Raw genomic sequence first — 21,714 nt, 5'->3', positions numbered from 1 at the left:
AGTATTCCCCTAGCGCTGGAGATCTCCCGTTCTCCTTGATCGGTAAACTTGGTCTTGGCTTGCTGGCTGTTCTTGCTGATCTTCTGGGGGAGGGGCCTGTTGCCATGGTTCCCAAATGTCCTTGCCGGAGGCGGGATTGCCCCGCCCTTGTCGGTCCTGGCTAAGCAAGCTGCTCGGGTTTGCTCTCAGGAACTTTTGTTCCCTGCAAGCTCTCGGTACAGCTTTGGAGGATCAGGGTGAAAATGGTGGCCTCCCAATCTCCACCCGGAGGAGCTGAGAACTCGGGGCCCCGCTCCTCAGTGCGCCCCCAGAGAAAAGCAGTCACTCCCGTCTCCCTGGTCTCCGGCCGCACTGCGTACTCACCCGGCCTGTGACCGAGCGTTTCTATCTCTGGCACCCGAACCCGTGTGGAGTCTCCAAACCCAGCAGATCCCTGCCGTGCGTTCCCGCGCCGCTCCTCCCCGAAGAGGAAGGGGAGTCTCCCCGGCTCTGCCGCTTGTTGGGTCCCTGCTGGAGGAGCAGTGGCCTGACTGGGCCGCGGATCACAGTTTATGGCAACCCCGAGCTGAGAGCCCGCGCCTCGGCGCCGTCCCTGCAGCCAGCTTCCCCGCTCCGATACCTGGGAGCTCTGCCACACTCAGGCACCCCCAGTCTTTCTGTGACCCCAAGGGTCCTGAGACCACACTGTCCCAGGAGGATTCCACCCCCCGCTTAGCCACTGGAGCAACGTCCCTCAGCGGAGCCAGCTTCTAAAAGTTCCGATTTTGTGCTCTGCGGCTCTAGCACTTGCCAGAAGCGGCGGAGGGAGGCCCCCTCCCCGGCCGTCTATCCTCCCAAATATCGCCTCAGATTCACTTCTCTGCACGTCCTACCTTCCAGTAAGTGGTCGCTTCTCTGTTCAGAGAGTTGTTGCTACTCTCCTCTTCGATCTCCTGTTGAGTTCGTAGGTGTTCAGAATGGTTTGATCCCTATTCAGCTGAATTCCTGAGACTAGACGAAGTCCAGGTCTCCTACTCCTCCGCCATCTTGCTCCTCACCTGGCCTCATACTATTTTTATTAACGAACGAAGAAAATTATAAGCAGCAGCAATGAGGCTTTCCTTCTCTATTTCCCAGAGACTCACCCCATTAAATTAAACAAGGCCATTAGACTGGGGTAGCTCTAATGCCTTGGTAGCTTACGTAAGCAAACAGAAAACTGACTCAGAGTCAATGTGAGAAAATAAAACTCAAGAACAACCAATCACAAACAGCCACCCAGTTTTCCCAAATCAGGCAATCACTTTACCTATAGCCAATTATATAAATTCCTTGCTTTGCTTTCACCAGTTCTATAAAAACTTCTTCCTAGATCCTGTCCAGGAGTGCTCTTAACCACTTTTGGTTTAGTGCTACCTGATTTGAATTGATGGTTCCTCAAAGAAACCCTTAAAATTTTAATGTACCTTAGTTTATCTTTTAACAACACTGAGCCTTTTATTTTGGAACTTGACTAAACTTACAACTCCAAATGTACATTTACTTTGCAAGGAGAAAAACTAAACTCATTTAAAAATTATCAGCACCGGGGCATCTGGGTAGCTCAGTCAGTTAAGCATACAATTCTTGATTTTGGCTCAGGTCATGATCACGGTGTTGTGAGATTAAGCCTCACCTCTGGCTCTGTGCTCAGTGGGGATTCTGCTTAAGATTCTCTCTCCCTATCCCCTCGTTCCTCCGCCCGCCAAATAAATAAAAAATAAATCTTTAAAAAAATTCTTTTAGCACCTTCCAGATCTTAGAAAACAACTTCTTGTTACTCTATAGCCACATGAGGTTATTCCTGTATCATCAAATGTAAATACGCATATGCATTAGGGTCATGCTAATTTCCTAAAGCAGGATATACATTTTCAATTTCAATTTGGTATCTGATGTCAGATATCTGCCTGATACACACACACACACACACACACACACACACACACACACACACACATAGTAAGACCAGGCAGTTGGATTATAACCCAAGATGCTCCTAGAAATAGAGAATGTTGCATTGCATACTGAGAAAGGGAAAAAAAAGCAGGGTTGCCAGCTTTAACCAACATGTGACTAGTAAGATTTTTGCAGAAACTTGTCAGGAGTATAAAGTACACTTGAACTAGCAGATAGGACAGCCTTTTAACATTTTTCTTTTTCCAATAAACAGAAAGCTTAGATTAGTGAAGGTGCAGTCTTCTTAGACAAAATCCCTTCAGTACTTAGTCCTATAGCATTCATAATCCTGATTTTACCTGTTCTCTACAGTTTTTCAAAGAAGATGGACTTTAGGGTAAACTAATGTCATTCATTTTATAAATCAGCACAACACTAACCAATCTTATTTTTTACCACGTTTAGTCTGGTTGGTTTCAGTAAACTGAAAGTAAATTTAAACTAGTACACTCTGGTGCAATTTGTTTTCTTCTAAAATATTTAACACCAGCACCATCACCACCACTACCATCACGACTATTTTAATTTCTCAAGCCAGTTTTATCTCAGAAAAGCCAGGAAAAGAGAACCACTTTCCTAAACTGATGGTATACATATGGCATATATATATATATATATATATATATTCAGTATGCTTCTCCCTAGAGCATTTAATAAAAATGAAATTGAAATTGACTACAGATACTAATTTATGAAATATCAAATTTCCACATGTATGTAGTAATTGATTCATTTATAAGATGCATACACTTTTCTCAAGTCTGTAAGAACCAAATGAAATCTGTGAGACCTTAGTTTAAATTTAGACTCTGCTACCTACTTACTCACACAAGTGTCTTGGACAAATTCCTTTAATCTCTCTGAACTTCAGTTTGTTCCTGTATGAAAAGTCAGTAATGTCACTGTACATCATGAGGTTGTTTGGAAAAGCAAATAAAATAAGGTTTATGAAATGAGCTCAAACAATACCTGGCACATAGTGCTCAATAAATTTTCTTTATTTTGTTTTATATCCCAATAACTAATTAATGTACTTCACAGAGTACTTGAATGTGTGTGTCCTTTTCCATTTCTGAACATTTATTTTACTGAATCACTCTGAATCTCAGGTTCTAAAGAGACACAAAGTCTAGGTCTTAGGATAAAATTGTTATAGCTATCCTTTCCTGATTTCACAATGCCAAGTTAAGCAACTCTCAACTATCAGAATCCTAAAATAACATTCATGGAAGAGAAACTTAAAGAATGCCTATCAGAGTAAGGAGAGCACTTACAAAACAATTATTGGCATGATAGGTGACCACAGAATACTGAAGATTATACAGAAATGGAGATGGATAATATAGTTACCATTTTTAAAAATGGAAAATAGGAAGATCTGTTTGAAAAATTTCCTAGAAAATACTACAGGAAACTTAATAAAAGAAATACTTCGATTAAAAAAAAAGAGAGAGAGAGGTGAGTCTTAATAATCTAGTTCCATGAAAAACAAATACTAACAGTCTACCTTTACTTGTAAGTCTTTATTGCAGATTGAAAAACTCAAGATCACCATATGAGAAAGATGGATAAAAATTATCTGGATGCCTGTAAAACTAGCTACGCTCTTAAGTATTAAAAAAATTATGTCCAGATTATTTTACTAAATTGATACACATCAATCTGAGAAATATCTAGACATAGATTAAAAGAGACTGGCCTTGCTTCACTACTTATAAACATTTGGCCCTCGGGGCACCCAAGTGGCTCAGTTGGTTAAGTGTCTGACTGTTGATTTCTGCTCAGGTCTTGATCTCAGGGTTGTGATCTCAGGATCCTGAGATGGAGGGCCCTGTCGGGCTCACACTAAGCACTGAGTCTGCTTGAGATTCTCTCCTTTTCCCTCTCCCTCCTCCTCTTCCCCTTCCCCTCCCCCTCAGACCCTCATCCCTCTCCCTGTTCATGCATGTGCTCACTCTCTCTCAAATAAATAAATAAAATCTTAAAAATCTTAAAAAAAAAAAAGTCTGGCCCTCAGTTTGAATATAGGATAGGAAGTAATACTAGCAATAATAATAACTAGCAATACTAGCTTTTATTAAATCCCATGTATGTGCAAGACACTTTGCAAAGCATCCTTTCTATATCATCCCCTCTATGAAGTAGTACTATCACCATCTCCCTTTATTATAGATAAAAAACTTAGGCTTTTAAAACAAAAACAAAAACAAAACCCCAGTAACAATAATAATAAAGGGAATGGTAGGAAACTTTGTAATGTGATGGATATGTCTATGACCTTGATGGTAATGACAGATCCCCAAACTCATCAAGTTGTATACATTAAACAGGTACAGCTTTTCACATGTTAACCATACCTTAATAAAGTGATTTTAAGAAAATGACTACTTGATTCTGATGGTACAACAATTGTATTTAGAAAATAATCCAAAACATATCCCGTGTTTCTTTTTGTTAAAAAAATTTAAAGGGTATATTAAGTTTAGAGGAAATAAACAGAACTTTTACCATTAAAAAAAAAGAAACTTAGACTCACAGAGGTCATAATTCAAGGAAAGAAGAAAGGTGATTTAGTGGCAAGGGCTCAGTGCGCTTGTCTGTGTGTGGGGACAGGGGAAGGGGGCACCCTATTTAACAGAATTATCCAAAGACAAAAGTGTCTGCTTTTGAAGAGTAGGAGTCTCCTGGTTCTGAAAGCATTCATACCTAGGCTAGATGACATTGGTAAAGGTACTATGGCTAGGACTGAAGCACCAGATGGATGTATAGACTGATCATTTAACTATCTTTTCAACCCTGATACTCTCCTCTTATGGTATGCTCAGAAGTTCAAATAAAAAGAATCTAATGTGGATAGGAGAGACAGAGGGGCATATATATTTCTCGTCTCTTTAGCTTGTAGTAAATATTTGGAAAATCCATCAAAAGGGCAAAATTATATCTTAACTGACAAGCCTTACCCAGTGCACACCCCAGGCAATGCTCTTACGTCACTGAGAAACAAACTGGTCCACCCAGAAAAGAGCCTCACTAATCTTGATGCCTAAAAGCTGGAAGCCTCACTGGAAAAGTGAGCAGTCAAACGGGGCTTGTCACTGCTGATTAGTTGAATATTGAGAGACACTGCTCTTTATACAAAGGAAAAAAAAAAATAAAAAGAAAGAAAAGAAAGGAGGAGGGTATTTCTCTGCCAAGATGAATAAGATGCACAGCTGAGCTCTATAGCTGGAGGGTCACTGGCCATGGTCACTTTAGCTGGAGTTTGAATAGTCTGTGGCATAAAAGCAGGCACAGGAAGCACCTTTCTTTTCCCTGAAGGGATTGCTGGCTAAAGGAATATTGTCAGCCGCCTTCCGGGGTCCCTCCCCTCAACATATGTGGACTCTGCTCACAAGCAGCCAACCTGGGCTTCTCTCCAGTCAGGGGCATATGGTGAGGTCACAGTGCCTGAAAGGGCTGAGGCAGAAGATTTGATTTCAGAGCCAGGGAGAGAAAGTCCATCAAATGCAGGTGCACAGAAATTAGGAGATCAGAACAGCTCCTGGCATTTATGCTGCTTTTACAGTGTTTTCCCACTCCCATGCTCAGTGACTTGTCAGCACACCTAAAATCGGGGGTTTGATAAAGGGAAGAGCAGCAAAGACTGAAATATGTTCAAATCAGAAGTATGAATTTTGCCTAATGTAAGAATCATTTTACACAGAATAGTTTATGATTAGTGAGAAACCCAGAAAAAGCATTGCCAAGAACTGACCGTACAGTAGGGCTTCTCCGTCAGTAACTGTGAGGTGTCAGGAACGGCTCTCCCGGCAGCCTGACGGCGTCATTCTGCTTTCCTTCGGGTGAGCCTGGATAGAGTGTGGCTGGGGCTGACAGGAATGAGATGATGCTGGTATGGGAAAGCAGGAGTACATAATTTACACACAGTTCCCCACACAGTCAGGAGTGATAGTTCAGATGAACGCTGTAGCTTTCTTGTGGTACAGAATTCAGGATATAAAATACATTTTATACCACAAAGTAATATGCTGCAACTTTGACCAATTCATCACCCACAGAAGTCCATTAAGAAACAAATGAAATTGTCTAAATAAAGAGAATCGACCAACTGAGATTAGGATTTCCAGAACAGAGAGCTGAGACTCCAGTTAAAGGAGCCTCCCAACCCCACACGAAGAGCAAAGGAACTGAAATTGAGAGGACACGAATTCCTTCTGCTTTGCACCACAGAAGCACCATCTGACAAGTCAAACAGCTGCCCAAATGCACAAACATATGCACAGCTCAAGACAGAAACATTTAACTTAGAGGTATTTGTAGAATTATGAGAGCTTAAGGGAGAGAGACCCAGACAAATTGGGATCGAGGGAAACTGGGATCCTGGTTTTGGGACTGACCTTGAATGCCAAACAAAAAAGCGTTGGCTTTTTGGATTCTTGAAATTAAAAAATATATGTATATTAATTTTTGAAAACCTACAGACATGAAAAGGTCCTCTAAAACACTCAGCAGATGTGGCCTCAATATTTTTGTTCACCACAATCTACTGTTCGAAAAGCAGTACTGGTTGCTTTTTTATTTGTTTACTTTGCAACCCAATATATTCAATCAAACCCTAGGAGAATCCACCTTTTCCCTTTTGCCTCGGTGGTTAAACAGCTAAATAAAACAATTGTACTCTGCTATTAAATTAAAAATTATAGTAAGGAACAAAAGCCAAAATAACATAGTTAAAAAAAAAACAACGTTTTAAGTCATTAGATGGCATAGAAGAACCTCTGGTTTATTAGGAAATGTCACCTGCCAGCAGCTAACATTTGGACCAAGTCTTATATCACTGTCCTGGCCAAACTATGACAAAGCGGAGAAATTGCTTAAGCAAAAACAAGGACAATAAAAACAAAGGTTTTCTAAATTACTGTTGCCCGTGTCATTAAATTTCATATTGTGCATGGAATATAAATACATCACTTTGTTCTGCATGACAAGCAGAAGTGAGCATTCATACATTACTCAGCCACTTAATTAAGTGCCTGGGATATTTGCAGTTAGCAGAAACTAATAAGGGAATCACATTTAAATTCAAATCACTCCTCAGGGTAGCTGTCTGCAACATAAGCAAAGCTTACTGGGTAGACGTTCCACTAAATGCTCAGCTAAAAGCTTAGATTCACTGTATTTGTGACTAAAGAATAATTCTCCTTGTGATTAAAGGTGAGAGTGAAATAAACAATTCTGTTAGGGATTTTTGAGTGATGTTTTATTCCTCCTATTTTAAATACCCATTTTGTCTATTACTTTGTCTACTAGAACAAGGGTATGATTTAGGGCTTTGCCAGTGTAGAGAGGAGGTTCCATAAAAAACAAATGACTACGCTGACCCTTTCCATGGCAGCCTTTCAACAGACCTGACAGTAACAGTCCCTGCACCACAGACAGTAAACAACACAATTATAAAGTCCCCATTCAGAAAAAGCAAGCAGTAAACAAAGTGGTGGAGGGTCATGGAAGGCCAAGAAAGGGGAGGAGAGGGGAGGAGAAAATTCACATTTTTATGTCAAGGAGCCAAGAACCCAGTATTCCAAACTCTGGGAGATTGCTCCTCCCCTCACCACTGCCCAAGAGTGGGTTTATTTTTAGTCATTCCTCTTTATAAATTTTAACTTTTCTAGACTAAAACAGTCCCATATGGTTTCAAATCTGCCCTTGATTCCAAACAGCCTCCACACTGAGCTTCTTCAAAATTTCAAAGCCATCTGGACACCAGTGGTACAAATGACCTCTCACAATTCCTCCTCACACAAAGTGTGGTTTGCAGCTTTGGAAACTGGACTCTCAGTCCCCTAACTAAGCACTTACTAAGGGCAGAGGTAGAGGTACACAGAAGACCCTGTTACTTGAAGAGAAAGAAACTCTAACCTAAGGTACTTATGGAAAAGTGAGTGGAATAGCTTAGATTCAGACAGCACACCCCTGTTCTTCTACTCACAGAAATTACATAATTTCACCTGCAATCATAAATCATTTTGCCACAGAAAACATACATTCCCTAAATTCCAGATTGCATTCCCAAGTAGAAATAAATCAAAGTAAATTTGAATATTTTAACATTGCATTGGAAATGAACATAATATTTTTGGTTAGATGGAAATTTGGCATCTTCTGCAAGTCATAAAATCTTTGAAGCATAAATTCTGATATCACAATAGGTACTGTCACACAGCATCACCTCAGATATTGTCAAGGTACCATCTGGCATTAGTTACACAGCAGTGACTAAAAAAGGTATAAGTCTAACACTCAATTCTTAAAAGTATAGAGATCAGTATTCATACCAGCATTAACCATCACCACAAGACATATGTAGGGTATACATGAAGAAAAATTTTTTGAGGATTTACATAGGAAATCATTAACTTGGTTATATCTGGGAAGAAGACATGAAGACTTTGCTTTTAATTGTGCATCCTTTTACACAATTTGAATATTTTGCCATGTATATGTAATAATTTTGGTGGGGGGACAGTAATTAGATTAAAAAACAAAATTTATGCTCACAGCTTTTTAAATTTTTCCCAACCACACTTGCCAACTCAGTTTGAAAGCACCTATAAATCTGTATATGCATCTACTGAAATCCATCCTACCATTATGAATAACAGACTTCTAAGTCTATAACCATTCTTTCCCCTCCATCTGCCAAATGAAGTGCCTCTGGAATCATGGCCTATTAGATCCCCCACATTCTTTTTTTTTTTGTAATAGTTTTTTTTTAAAGATTTTATTTATTTATTCATGAGAGACAGAGAGCGAGAGAGAGAGAGAGAGGCAGAGGGAGAAGCAGACTCCCAAGGAGCAGGGAGCCCGATGCGGGACTCGATTCCAGGATCCTGGGATCATGACCTGAGCTGAAGGCAGACGCTTAACCATCTGAGCCACCCAGGCGCCCCAATCCCCCACATTCTTGATGGAATTTTGAGAATGATCTCATCTCTTACTTGAGTCACGAGTAAAATTATTTTAGACACTTGAATATTTAGAATCGATTTTAAGGAGTTGCAGTCAAATATGGTAGGCTGACTATCATCACAAATAATGCCAAAAATATGAAAAGATTCACACAATAAGTTTATTTATCCTTAATGTCATAGACCAACGTGAGGCTATTTAGGAATTCCATTATATTTATAAAGTGAAGGTCCAAGTTCCTTCCATTGTTTAACTCAAGCATATTATTCTAGGGCCATGGTCTCCTCCTCATTCAGCCAGCAGACAAGTAAAGAGAGAGCATGGAGAATAGCATGAGATATTTTATATGAGCCAAGCATGGAACTGGCATTCATCACTTCTAACCACATTGCACTGGCATCATTCAGAAACTTGGGACCACCTATCTGCAAGGGAAATATAATTTAAATGTTTACTTAGGGAAAAAATTTTGGTGAACACCGCAATAGTTGGATTATTCTCACATTTTCACACGCTCCATGTATCTATACCTTTTGTCATATGACTTTGCAGTACTTCTCAGGGGAGTGAGCACTATGTATTTCCTCATCTCATCGATATTGGCTTTGGCTAAGGGTGCCTCAATGGCTCAGTTGCTTAAGCATCTGCCTTAGGCTCAGGTCATGACTGGGGGTCCTGGGATCAAGCCCTGCATCAGGCTCCCTGCTCAGTGGGAAGTCTGCTTCTCCCTCTCCCTCTGCCCCCCCCCCCCATGCTCTCTATCTCACACGTTCTCTTTCTCTCAAATAAATAAGTAAAATCTTTAAAAAATATATTGGCTTTGGCCATAAGATTTGCTTTGGTCAAGGAAAAGTTAGAAGAAGTGATGAAAGCAAAACTTTTAATGTGGTTAGGAATTTCTCGCTTGCCCTTGTCTTCCTTCCTTCACCTTGAGAAGAGCATGCCCTGAGAAGGATGACAGGCATGTGAAATAGACCAAAACCTGAGCAGATATGAGTCTGGAAGCAAGCCCAGCCAACCCATAGCCTGAATCAGAGCAACTCATTTTAGCCTAACCTAGATCAGCCCGCATACCTGTGAGTGTGCGAGTAAGTTTGTTGCTATAAGCTAGTGAGTTGGGTGAGGTGGGGCTGTGGAGCCGTTTGTTATATATCATTATTATAGTAGTAGCTAACTGATACAGATACATAGCAGTCTCTGCATCAGTTGGTTTCTGAGTAATTATAATTTTGAAATACCTCACTGAACATAATTCTTAGGAGTATTTGCTTGTATTTTTACATTAGACATTGTTTTTTTATCTTTTTTTTTATTATGTTATGTTAATCCCCATACATTACATCATTAGTTTTTGAGGTAGTGTTCCATGACTCATTGTTTGCGTATAACACCCAGTGCTCCATGCCGTATGTGCCCTCTTTAATACCCATCACCAGGCTAACCCATCCCTCCACCCCCTTCCCGTCTAGAACCCTCAGTTTGTTTCTCAGAGTCCATAGTCTCTCATGGTTCTAGACATTGCTTTATTTTGATAAATATTAAGAGTATTGTGAAAGCTAGTACAATTTGGTACAAGAATCTCGATAACACATTATTACTTCACCATATTTTTTGAGGAATCTCTTAAATAAGTATTTACTGGGTTTTTTTTTTGTTTTATTGAGGTATAACTTATATACAAAATCTGCACGTTTAATGTACACAATTTGATGAGTTTGGATACATATATAAATCCTAAATACCACAGAATGCTCATTTGAAAACTGAATACATTTATAAGAGGTTAATAATTATTTGAAAGTCATTTACAAAAGAGTTAGAAAGACAGTATCTATTTCAACTACTCTAACTGTAGATGATCATCCAGAGACTGATTTTTTTCATCTGTGAATTATCTTGTTTTTTTTCTCTTTGTGCCTGCTATAGAACATTTATTTCACAGCTGGTTAGAATTTTCAACAAAAGATGATCAGAAGCAGAAAAGATTTTGTTATACCAACTAAATAATATCAAGCATTTAAAATATATTGCTTCATTAAACCCTCAAAATGTTCCTATGCAGTATTTCTCTTTTTCCCCATTTATAGATGAAGCACTGAACCTTTTAGTTTTCATTAATTTTTCCAATGTTATATCCTACTAATATATGAAAGAGGTGGAGGGCCAGGCTTAAAACTAACAGAGTCTTTCTCCAGTGCCCATGTTTCCTCCACTACACCAGGCTGTCTTCACAATTAATGTAAATTCAGTAACTTAAGTGAGCTCAAATTAATTTGGGGATGAGCAAGAAAAAATGAATTACCTATACATACAGATATTTGTGATTTAGCTTTATTTTCTTAATTATGCAATAAAATTTCATAACAATGCTTAACCTACATAAGAGAAAATCATTTGTTAGCATGAGTCTAACTAAACAAAAAGGAGATTAATTTATAAAATAAGAATCAACGGATTTCAAACCCTAAATTCACCACAAACTTGTTATAAGTGAATATCAGAAGATACTGAAAGACTTTTTTTAATCCTTCTCCTAAAGTTTTACATATGAGAGAATAACTTTATATATGGTATAATTATGAAGAAAATGGCTTCAAATTTTAGAAGCTTTTAAGCTTCCTAAGAAGTTGTATCTTTAGTCCATGTAACAAAGAAGTAGATTTCAAGAGACTTTCTGTACCTGGAATATTTGGTCAAAAAGTATCATCATTTCTCTTAACCTCTGATTTATTTACTTTAATAATCAGACCAGGAAAAAATAAGACAACTCAAAATGAGTGTTGTCTAAATTCTTGTACAAGTCAACTAAATTGTTAAGTTAACACAGAATGGTGAGTTCCCACAGGGATTGAAGAATTAAGAGCACAGTAGTGACTGCAATGGGAACAACATTCAACACTTCATGAGCTCACTGTAATTCATGACACCTGCTCCACCTATTGAGTCAGCCTCTGGTGGGTGGGTACTGGAGAGGGAAAAGTGGGTGACAAATGAAATTTCCAAGCACCAAAATAGGTTCTAGCATATTTAGCTCATAAGATTTCTTCTATTTAACTCTTCTGAGGAAAATCTGGAATAAAGTGTTTACCATACAAAGTTCTTATAAAAGACTACTTTTATGAGTTAAGATGTAATCCTTGTTTCTATTGCAACATAACTTTGAAATATAAAGATATTTTGATTTCTCATTCCAATTTCCACTATATGCATTTACATAAGATTCACTTTTCTCCTAAAATGAGCTTCCAAATTCTTAGTAAAGAACCATCAACCAGGTGACAAATCAACTCTAAATATCCTTTAAATCAGCCCATAATTGGAAGTATGGCTCTTTCTTGCCCAAAGTGCAGACATGTATAATCTCTTACCTAATTTTTCTTGTTGAAATTGTAACACTAGCACAAATTCTTAGCATCGTTTCTCATTCAATTATATATCTGTGGATTAAGAATTATTTAAAAAATAAAATCGTGCCATTTGTAAAAACACGGATGGACCCAGAGGGTATGATGCTAAGTGAAGTAAGTTAGAGAAAGACAAATACCTTACAATTTCACTTATATGTGAAATTAAAAAAACAAAGCAGATAAATAAACAAGGAAAGGAAGAGATGGACAAAAAAACAGACTCTTAAATACAGAAAACAAATTGGTGGTTGCCAGAGGGGAGGAGAGTTGAGTGAGGTAATGGGTGAAATAGATAAAGTGGGTAAAGTGTACACATACCTTAATAAGCACTGAGAAATGTATAGAATTGTGGAATCATTATATGGTACACTTGCAACTAATATAACACTGAATGTGAAATATACTAGAGTTTTAAAAATTATTAAAATTAAATAATATCAGATATGCTCATTCTCAAAATGTCTATTCCTGTATTTGTGCTCTTTTCTGAAGGAGGCTCAAAACAAAATGAAACCAATTTTGGCCTTGCTTTGAACATTTTTTTCAATATGACTTCTTTGAGATCTTGAAGTCTTTGTCTCTTTAAGATAATGTTGAATGCATGCATTTACATTATAGTACAATTTTAAGGCTTCACCTTGACTATTTCTCTAAATTCTCATGTAATATTTACTACTTTCAATTTCTATTGTAAGTTGAATACATCATAAATACACAAATAAACTGCTCTTTCTTTAATAAATGTTACTCTCATTATATATTATAAAGGTAACTGACTTGGGGCACGTGGGTGGCTCAGTCAGTTAAGCATCTGCCTTTGGCTCAGGTCATGATCCCAGGGTCCTGGGATGGAGCCCCTCATCAGGCTCCCTGCTCAGTGGGGAGTCTGCTTCTCCCTCACTCTGCCTCTTCCCCAGCTTGTGTGCACTCTTCTTCTCTCTCTCTCCCTCACTCACTTTCTCAAATAAATAAAATCCTTAAAAAAATAAAAATAAAGGTAACTGACTTGAATTAAGTAATTCAAAAAAATCAGGTTTATCTCTTCAAGACATTTGAAAATACTCTAGTATCTAAAATTCTCTAAAAGTATTATTTCATGTCACTGGATGTGTATAAAATTCATTTCAGGGACGCCTGGGTGGCTCAGATGGTTAAGCGTCTGCCTTCGGCTCGGGTCGTGATCCCAGGGTCCTGGGATCGAGTCCCGCATCGGGCTCCCTGCTCCGCAGGAAGCCTGCTTCTCTCTCTCTCTCTCTCTCTCTCTCTGACTCTCATGAATAAAAAAAAATAAAATAAAATAAAATAAAATAAAATAAAATTCATTTCAGTTTTATGACTAGTAAAAAAATTAATTCTTATTATTGTTTTGTATAATTATATAATTGGTAATTATTGTCAAAAATGTGTAGAATAAAAACAAATAAAAATCTATAATAATCTGCCAACCAACACCTAAAAATAATATTAACTTATTAATATTAAGTTATAATATGTTATATGTTATAATTAAGTTAATAAATGTATATGAATAATTTATATTTACATATGTATAAAATATGTCTGTAAAATTGGGATTATCCATTATATTCTCTTTTATAAACTTCTCAATGTGTGTTCCTTTTTTTTTTGTAAAGATTTTATTCATTTATTTGAAAGATAGAATGAGATAGAGAGAGAGAGAGAGAGAGAGCATGAGATGGGGGAGGGTCAGAGGGAGAAGCAGACTCCCTGCTGAGCAGGGAGCCCGATGCGGGACTCGATCCCAGGACTCCAGGATCATGACCTGAGCCGAAGGCAGTCGCTTAACCAACTGAGCCACCCAGGCGCCCCTCAATGTGTGTTCTTATTACTTCTTTTCCTAGTGATTTGAAAGACATATTTTTAATCTATTATACTTTTATTTAGTTCACATTATTTTGTCTAGTTATGAGTGATAATAAAAAAAATTTATTAGACTGCCAAGCATAGCACCCAATATTTAGTATGTCAATCCCCATAAACTTTTCCCATTGACTACCATTCTTTTCCCATGTTTAAAAAAAATGTGAAATGTCAGTATTTTGTAATTACTTTTTGGAATCATCTTTTTTCAAGCTTTGAAATTTTCTTTGAAAACTGCGTTAAGTTATAAGACAGATCTTTATTTAACTGGCTTCAATCCCTTGGTAGGAGCAACTTATTCCTTCATCAAGTCATGATTTTTATACCTTTATCTGAATGTATTCTTTAGCAAGAGAATGTAAGAAATCTGAGAATACTTTTCTGTTGTCTTCACACAGAGAGAATTCTTAGATTTGAGGAAAATCTCTGGATGCTACTAATCCAAATCTTTTATATGAGAAATAAGAAATCAGTATGATTATCTTTTTCCTTTTGTCTGAACCTACTTTATATTCCTAACTGGATGCCTATAGTCTTTTAAATTTATTCTTAAATGTAAAACAAAATCCAGCATATGTGTAAATATAAATATAAATTTCTTAAGTGAATTTTGACTTAAATACAGTAATCCTTTTCAATTCAAAGATCCAAGTCTTTCCAAGTTAGGATAGTATACTGTAATTATTTATTTAATTACAACATCTCCATCAGTTATTATTTTTCAATCTGGAACTTTAAAAGCATATATAACTTTATACACATATATTTATATGTATATAACTATATATATATATATATATATCATATCGTATCATTTATGTTTTGGGTCTATCCTCCATGTCATATCTTTCCTTTTTGAGTTAGGAGAATTTTTCTGCAGTTTTTCATCTTCTTCACTGGTTTAATTTTTCAGCATTATCATGACTATTGGTCATTGCTCTCATCGTTTTAATTAATAATTTTGATTCAGTTTCATGTACTGTGCTTTTTCTTATCTCATACTCTCACCTACCCTTTTTTATTGAAGTATAATCAACATACAATTTTCTGTTCCTTTCAGGTATACAACATTCAATATTTTTATACATTACAAAATGATCCCCACCATAAGTCTAGTTACCATCTGTCACCATACAAAGTTATTACAATATTATTAACTATATATCCTATGTTGTATTTGTACCTCTTAATCCCATTCACCTACTTGCCTGACCTCCAAACCACTCCCTGCTCTGGTAACCAACAGTTTGTTTCCTGTATTTATGAGCCTGTTTCTGTTTTGTTTTGTTTGTTCATTTGTTACGGTTTGTAGATTCCACATATAAGTGAAATCATATGGTATTTCTCCTTCTCTGTCTGACTTATTTCACTTAGCATAATTAAGAACACAACTTTTAAAAAATTTTCTAAATGTTTATTCTGTTTCTTGAGTAAGTCTATTTTGTAGGAAAAAAATTGCTATGATTTTTCTGAAAGGTTCCCATTCCAGTGGGAAACTGAGAATGCAGAAAGATAAAATGGGTGTTCACATGCCCACAGACCTCAAAGACTCAGAGGGAATTGTATTATTAGGGCTGACCATGGTCTCAATCAATGTGCTATTAACCCATCTTTCCTTGGTATGATCTTTTCTATCACCTGTCTCTCTCATTTGAGATTATATATAAACTCTGGTTTCAGATAGATAGATGTAAATATAGAGATAGACAGAGAGACAATAGATAGCACTTAATAAATATGAATGATTATGATGATGATGATGTACAGGAGAAATCATGATTTTAGGGACACCTGGGTGGCTCAGTCGGTTAAGTGTCTGCCTTCAGCTCGGGTCTTGATCCTGGGGTCCTGGGATCGAGTCCTGCATTGGGCTCCTTGCTCAGCAGGCAGCCTGTTTCTCCCTCTACCTGCCACTCCCCCTGCTTGTGCTCACTCTCTCTCTCTCTGACAAATAAATAAATAAAATATTTTAAGAAGAAATCATGATTTTAGAACACTATTAAATAACATTCAATCCAGAAAAGAAACTTACAAATAGTAAATGATACTGACATTGCTATTGTTACATATGTTTACTTTACTTGAAGGGACAACTAACAGTTTTTTTTTTTTCAAATATCCAGTAAAAGAAAATAATTGAGTTCATTTGATAGTTGCTATAAAACACAAAACAATGAAAAAATACAATCTAGAACAGTGACTCTAAACTTTCAGGAGATAAGAATTATTTGATCCATTCAGAGAATATAACATACAGTGTGTATTTAAGTGATTTCAAATGTGTTCCTAGATCATAAGTGTCCCTTCAATTAATCAGAATACTCATAATAAAAAGTCTTTGGCAGCCAAACTTGTAATAATTCTTTCTGAATGGAGATTTAATTATTTGTAAAAACAGTGGTTAGCTAACCATTGCCTAAGTGAATAAATGCTATCAACACAAGTCTTCCACATAATTTGCATTGCATTAAGTCTTCATTTTTTTTAAATCATAAACAACTCTTTACTAAAAACTCATTGTGAACATAACATTAGCATTGTTCTGATTGTTACAGATGTTATAAACTGTACTTTCTCAGGAGTAGGTGGAAGTTGGTAGGTGGAGCAAGGATAAGAGTGAACAAGAAGTGAGTTTTCCAGCATTCTGGGTTTTATTTAAAGCAGCTGGTGATATCGGAATTCCATCTGCAATGTTATTTGTTTGAAACTACTGGTTTGTCCAACCCTCTAGTTGGAGAAAATCACACACATTTTCCCAGAATTACGAAGATCTATGAGAGTTCTAGTATAGAAACAGACACTTCCCTGTCAAGATATGTCTACTATCTGTCTCTTGTATTACTGCCTAAATCATATGAAATAAAAGTCTAAATTTAGAAATGCTAACTTTATTTATGTATTTATTTTACTTACAGTGTTATACTCTAAATCTATCTTAATGGCTATGTCTCATGCTTTACAAGTATCTGTTGTCACTTCATTTGTGAAACTTGGCATTGGGTTTAAAACGTAGAAATCTTGTGAAGCTCAAACACATGCTTCTATAATGAGACTACAACCAAACTCTGGTCTATTCCTGCTATTCACTTTTTGATATGTCTCACTATAATGGTTAATTAATTTTTTTCTTAACTCTAGTGCTATACTGTACAGTTAATGTTAATCCCCCTTAATTTACTTTTGGCCATCAAATAGCACAGAGGTAAGTAGTTAAAAACTATTTTTGAAATTGGGCTTAAATAAGAGTTCAATGTAAAAGCTGAATAAGACACTATTACTACAACTAAAATAGTTTTTAACCCTAGTCCTGGTTGCCTGAATGACAGCTTAAACTGAGAGACAAGAAATAATCACAACATAATGTTTATGTGAGTACTGAAAACCTAGAAAATCTCTTAGAACTCTCCTGCTTCAGATGACAGCTACAGCACTGAGTTATTTCTTTCAAGAGGTTCTTTTAGTAAGCATTAGTCTATCTGCAGATAAAGAGAGACAATCCTCCAGACTTCAAGATTTTCTTGCATTATGTACATTTCTGGAATGGTAAATAGCATTAGGTAAACCTAGGACTGTATTAGTAGCATTGATGAAATCTGTGTTGGTGAGGCAGTAAGCTCATTGAAGATGGAACTTAAAGGTGTAAGGCCTCCTTTGAGGAACGACTGAGCATTTACATTGAGGAGAGACAACTCATAAGGAAACTGGATCCCAAAACACTATTGTCCCATCTACACCTTTCCAGGGATGTCAGCCATATCCCAGTAATGAGAGCTTAACAGTTAACACTAGAATAACTGATATAGACTATTTCATATGAGGCGCTCAGTATTTCCACCCCATTCTTTTTGTTTTATTTTTAAATTTCATGTTTAATACAACCTTTTTAAGGACCCTTAGTTTAAGTTGGATTCAGCTACCTAGATGCTAAAACTCACCTCTGGGGGGTGGGGAGGGGAATTCTTATTCTAAATGAAATTAGGGATGACTAGAGATCCTGTCTCACCAATCCAACACAGATTTTTGGCATAAACCTTTGCCCAGGGGCTTAGTGGCACAAAGGCTACTCTTACTGAATGATGAAGAGTTTAAGAGTGTATGTAGAATATCCACTGGGAATTGTTCCAAGACCTAGATCTAGAATGCTACATACCAAAATAAATTGAGTATTATTAGATTACTAAATGACCTCATTTTTTTCTATCTTCATTTCTCAGTGGAATTTAATGAAATCATTGTAAGCAACCATAACAAAGTAGAGAAGAGGCCAGGAAACCACATGTATCTATCCATTTCTTTCTATTATTTTCTTTTTTTTTTTCTGAATCCCTTTGCTTTACATTATTTGAGTTCTATGATTCATCACTGCCAAATTTCTGTCAATATCAAATAAAAAATTTACTTTTGCTTGCATCCATTGACAACTCTGACAGTAAAATAGCCTCCGTTTGTCCCTTCTGCCACCACAAAATCATTCCACAAATCGTTCTTGACTTTCTCCCTCCTCATCACTTTGACTCTTCATACCCCCATTACTAAGTTTACCACTCTTACACATCTGAAAGCTACAGAGACCCAGAAGCCAGAGGGATGCAGTTTTACCAAAACAATTTACAATGGTCAATGATCTTCATTTTGTTGAGTAGGTAAAAACTATAAATAATCTGAAAGCATGAGGTAGAATAAATTAATGCTCTCCTATAAAAGATATTCTTGCATATTCTAGTACCAGTTTCTCAAAAATTTACTGTGCAACATTTAGCTAACCTAAAAGCCTCTGTATATTTTTAATACACCATTAACAAAATGGGATCAGCAATAGTAATAAGAGTTTCTACAGAACAACTAATGACAATTTCTCCAAAGGAATACTTGCATTTTGTAAACAAAAAGATCGATCTAAAAAAACAGACTGGCTATTTAGATAATGGTGTAATGATCTGAGTTATCTTTGGTCAGAGTATAACTCTTTTAAAGTAAAAAGTATTTTGCTTGAAAATATACACCTGCTTTTATGTAAGACTTACGTTTTTATGCCATATATTTTAATCATGTTAGTAAAAATAATTGCATTCAACCAAAATGGATGTTCTCAATTCTTTTTGTGAAAAATGTAAGGAACATGTTCTTATACTCATTATCAATAATGGAATATACATTATAGACTCCTTTAAAAATTGGTCATCAACAAATTAGTAGGTATATCATGGTTATATAACCTACTCCATAGTGACACAATTGCTATATTTTCTATGGAATCTGGATAGAAAACATTAAATCTACACCAAATTTCACTTAACAAGAAAACTTTTAATAAGAATCTAACATTATGAGAAAGAAATAAAAGCAAATAAAACTAAAACACCTGAAACTACACAGAAGCCCTCCACTATGTTACCATGACACCAATTACAGAAATTCAAAATAGTTTAAATCTCGCCTCTGGCAATGTTATATATAACATGTGTAAAATGTATTCTCAAGCCTTGAAGTGAAAATTTGCTTCTCTTCAGCTCTTCTCATGGACTGAGAATACAAGAGCCTGCAGAAAAAATAAATAAATAAAAGTACGATTTGGACAATAAACAATATAGATTCTTTGGTATTTTCATCCCTACATTTTACACTCCTAGTCTCCTTTCTAACCTTGTGTTTCCAAACAGAAAAGAATTTTCCCAAAGCAATACTAGTAGTTGAAGGCAATATTAAACAAATAAAGAAGTTCATTTGAATTAGGAAGAAGCTATTTCCAGTTGGCAGTTCACTCAGCTCTCTATAGCTGTATTTGCACCCAGTACAGCCATCAACTATCACACTTCTGTTCTCTAAAGATACAGCACAGAGAGCTCTCTGTTTCCGAGCAGACACTTTGCAGAAAGCTGACAGAGGTCTCTCAGAGCTTTTTCAACAGGGGTTGAGTAAGAAAATATAGGTAACAGACCAGGGCAAGGAGCAGCAAGAGAGACTATGTGCTTCTAGCACAGAGCTGGGCTTATAGTAGATATTCCAAAAAATGCTAAATTAGGTAATAAAAACCATTCCCATATCTTATATATTCTATAATCAGAGTCACTGGTTTAAGAGTTTTTCATTTCTCTTTGTCCTTAACAATCCTCAAGACTTTCAGAATGAATTAACATAGACACACCTACATCTATATCATACAAATCTACACTTGAGTTCATTAACATTTGGGGAATGGTAATAATATTACTTATAACTACCAGTTTCAATTTATAGTATAACTAGTATTGCAAAGTGCTTTCATACCAGTGATATGCACTATCACAAATATTCTTTTTTGAATTTTGAACTTATGTTTTGAAAATCATGTTGGGGCAGTTCCCTTTCCTGCATATTCCACAACCTACTCCATCTGGGAAATCTCTGGCACACAACAAAGGCACAAAACATTACCCTCCTAGAACAGAGTCCCACTAGTAGGGGAATAAAACTTTTAGTGAAAGAAGTGAAAATAAAACTCCTTGCAATTTCCTTAATTTCCCCTATCAGCTATGGCAAAAGAAGGGAAAAGAAAGTCTACAGCTAGGGTGCCTGGGTGGCTCAGTTGGTTAAGCGACTGCCTTCGGCTCAGGTCATGATCCTGGAGTCCCGGGATCGAGTCCCGCATCGGGCTCCCTACTCAGCAGGGAGTCTGCTTCTCCCTCTGACCCTCCCCCCTCTCATGTGCTCTCTCTCTCTCATTCTCTCTCTCTCTCAAATAAATAAATAAAATCTTAAAAAAAAAAGAAAGTCTACAGTTACATAATCCTCAGCTTGAAATTTGTCTTGGGTTTGAAGAACCTAAAGAAATAAAAAGGATATAACATTTACTGAGTATCTACTATGGACTGAGCACACTTCATAGCTTATATATTATAAATTTAGCCATTGCATTAGTCCTGTGAGGTAGATGGTATTAACCCGATTTTACCAGTGATGAGACTATTGCTCAAATAGTTTATGTTAACCTGTTCAGGATCACACCATCAGTAAAAAAGAGGGCTGACTCAGTGGCAGCTCTTGCCAGTGAAGTACCCTGGCTCAGAAGCAAGCAGCAGCTGCTTGAGCTTATTCTGTCTTCTAGGAGTTATGGAAAGAGAAGCCTAGGTTTCTCTTCAGAACTCTTAAGTAAAACTTTGAAGATTTTTTTTTTCTTATCTAATGCAAGACTATCGGCTAAGAAGAGAGAATGAAGTGAAAACTTTTCTTGAAAGAGAGAAGCCAGAGGGGTGCCTGGGTAACTCAGTCAGTTGGGTGACTCTTGATTTTGGCTCAAGTCATGATCTCGGGATTATGGGATGCAGCCCACATCTGGCTCTGTGCTCAATAGGGAGTCAGCTTCTCTCCCTCTGCCCCACACCCCCACTCCTATGAGTGTGCTGTCTCTCTCAAATAAATAAAGAAATCTTGAAAAAAAAGAGAAAGAAAGAAGGAAGGAAGGAAGGAAAGAAGAGAAAGAAAGAAAGAAAGAAAAAGAAAG

The 21,714-nt window shown here is 36.8% G+C and overlaps 1 long non-coding RNA gene across 3 annotated transcripts in view; it reads right to left on the bottom strand.

Annotated features, from left to right (window-relative positions):
• LOC112821801 (uncharacterized) overlaps positions 1–21,714 on the bottom strand; it is a 353,780-nt gene that overhangs the window by 66,086 nt on the left and 265,980 nt on the right. For 2 of the 3 annotated variants that reach the window (XR_012378853.1, XR_012378855.1), the window contains exon 8: positions 5,732–5,866. The exons of the other annotated variant lie outside the window; for it this stretch is intronic. This is a non-coding gene — a long non-coding RNA (uncharacterized lncRNA). The remainder of the gene's footprint in view (positions 1–5,731; positions 5,867–21,714) is intronic. 3 annotated transcript variants of the gene reach the window in all.

The sequence above is a fragment of the Callorhinus ursinus genome, unplaced genomic scaffold, assembly GCF_003265705.2.
Source record: "Callorhinus ursinus isolate GAN/ISIS: 27379988/994484 unplaced genomic scaffold, GSC_fseal_2.0 scaffold8, whole genome shotgun sequence".
Lineage (NCBI taxonomy): Eukaryota > Metazoa > Chordata > Mammalia > Carnivora > Otariidae > Callorhinus > Callorhinus ursinus.
The sequence above is the reverse complement of the archived record's forward strand: the minus strand, read 5'-3'. Positions and strand labels throughout refer to the sequence as shown.